This window comes from Montipora capricornis, chromosome 1 (genome assembly GCF_036669925.1).
Source record: "Montipora capricornis isolate CH-2021 chromosome 1, ASM3666992v2, whole genome shotgun sequence".
NCBI lineage: Eukaryota > Metazoa > Cnidaria > Anthozoa > Scleractinia > Acroporidae > Montipora > Montipora capricornis.
This window is the reverse complement of record NC_090883.1, coordinates 48,174,658-48,177,157: the sequence shown is the minus strand read 5'-3', so window position 1 is coordinate 48,177,157 and position 2,500 is coordinate 48,174,658.

Genomic DNA, 2,500 nt, shown 5'->3' with positions numbered 1-2,500 from the left:
AGCAAAGTGCATAATTGAGATCTTTGCGATGGTTTCATTGGCTAAGCAGAGCATCACGACAGACCTTTTATCAATTGTCATTTATTATATCTCTCAGATAGTACGCGAGCTATGGTTGGCTAATTTAGCGGGCCGTATTCCAAAATCCTTTTGTTTGCATGCAAATTAGCCCTTGTTGCCTCGTTCAAGGTCAAATATTCTTTTGAATTTTAGAATGAGGCAACAAGGGCCAATTTGGTGTATGGCCTGCGGTACGGTCCACTAACTTTGAAATCTTCATGCATCATTTTGCAGCGAGTTTTTCATCTTCATGCTTTTTATCTTCTTGCTTGACCTCAGCGCGGCATTTGACACCGTTGACCACGATCTACTTCTGCAGAAGCTTCAATCGGTGATTGGCATACAAGGAATAGCCCTTTCTTGGTTTCAATCGTATTTAGGCAAAAGATCACAACAAATTTCAATCAACGGAACCCTTTCACGAAAATTCTATCTGCAGTGCGGAATTCCGCAGGGATCATGCTTAGGCCCACTACTGTTTATAATCTATTCGAGTAAGCTGTTTGAGATTCTAAAGTTCCACCTACCAACAGCTCACGCGTACGAGGATGATACTCAGCTCTACTTATCTTTCAGCCCTGTCGTCAGCTGCAGTCAGGCAGATGCTATCTCGGCTGTTGAGAACTGTATTCGTGACATTAGGCAATGGATGCTTGAAGATAAATTAATGCTCATCGACGACAAGACTGAGGTTTTACTCATTGGAACGCTTAAACAGCTGGCAAAGACCTCAATTGAAAGCATCAAAGTTGGCGAGGTCGATGTCAAGCTGGTCAATGCAGATCAATGCAGTCCGTAACCTTGGAACCTGGTTCGACATCAATTTAACAATGAATGCGGACATTAATAAGACAGTTTTTTTTTCTCTAGCATCATCAAATGACAGGACAACTTGGTCAAGAGTACTTTTTGTCCAGTTTACGTCATCATTACTGGATAATTAGGAGACGTTCAGCAAATGTTTTCAATGCAAGAAACTTGAAGCTCCACGCGGAGAACAGCTCATGGCCGACTTGCCGAAAGAAAGATTGAGGTAAGGAAAACCGCCATTCTCTTACATCGGTGTGGATTACTTTGGTCCCTTTTTGGTTCGACATGGTCGCTCTAATGTAAAACGCTGTGGTTGCCTTTCGCTTGTGTGGTCGTTAGAGCTGTAGACATTGAAGTTGTGCACTCCCTTGACACTGAAAGCTTTAAAAATGCGTTGCGGGGATTTATCAGCACGAGAGGGTGTCCTAAGACCATCGACAGTGATAACGGAACGAACGTCCACGCAGGCGAAAGGAGCTTCGTGAATCGCTAAATGATTGGAATCAAAAGGTCCATAAACCAGTTCCTTCGTCAGAGGAAAATCACATGGAAATTCCACCCACCTTCCGCGTCATACATGGGTCAACTACTTTGACCACCACATGTAATTATTTTATCTTGTAATCATGTGTTGTGACTGTACTTTTCTTTCTATGTTGATTTTAGGTAAATAGTGTGAAATAAATTAACCATGAACCATGTGGAGTCTGGGAACGAATTATCAGATCCATTCGCAAAATCCTCCGAGCCTTGCTAGGGCAGCAGGTCATTTCTGACAAAATGCTGCAAACATTGATGAGTGAAATTTAAGGAATTTGAATTCCCGACCACTGACCCTAGACCCGAAGGATTTGGACCCACTGACACCCAACCATTTGCTGTTGTTTAAAGACAGTCCAAATTTGCCGACCGGATCTTTCTGCAAAGAAGATGTTTAAAGCAAGCGCCGTTGGAGGTAAATGCATTACATGACGGATGTATTCTGGAAGAGCTGACTAAAAGATGAATATTGGCCCACACTGTTAGTGTCAGGAGATCTTGTCTTCATTTCCAATGAAAATTTACCACGAGGAAATCGGCCATTAGGCAGAGCAATTGAAGTCCATCGCGGAAAGGAGGGGTATGTCAGATCGGTGAAAGTTCGCACGAGTTCAACGATTCTTACAAGACCATTGCAGGAACCCATGACCCGGAGCCTACAACTCTACTGTGTTCGTGCAACAGCGTTTTCACAGACCGCTTTATTTTTAGATTGAATTTCCCGCGAATGAGACTCCCACAGGAGCCCCATGACCAATTACAAGAAATTAAGCTGACGTCATAGGGCCACCGAACCGGAACTGTCTTTTTTTTTTTTTGACCTAATTCGCGGGAAGGGCTATTCTAAAAATAAACCTACTTGTGAAAACGCCGTTTCACAGACGCTGTATGGAAGTTGCACGCTCCAGATGGGCTCCTGACCAGTACAAAATTATGCTCCTTAAAAGGAGAAAGGGGACCTTAAGGAGGCTCGAAAGGGTTTTCAGCAGAGCGCACGCGCGCGTACCAACACACGCACTTCGTAAGCTGCTCGCGTCAGCTCGTGATTCAAACGGGTCAGAAGAAATAAGCAAATACCGCTAATTTCGCT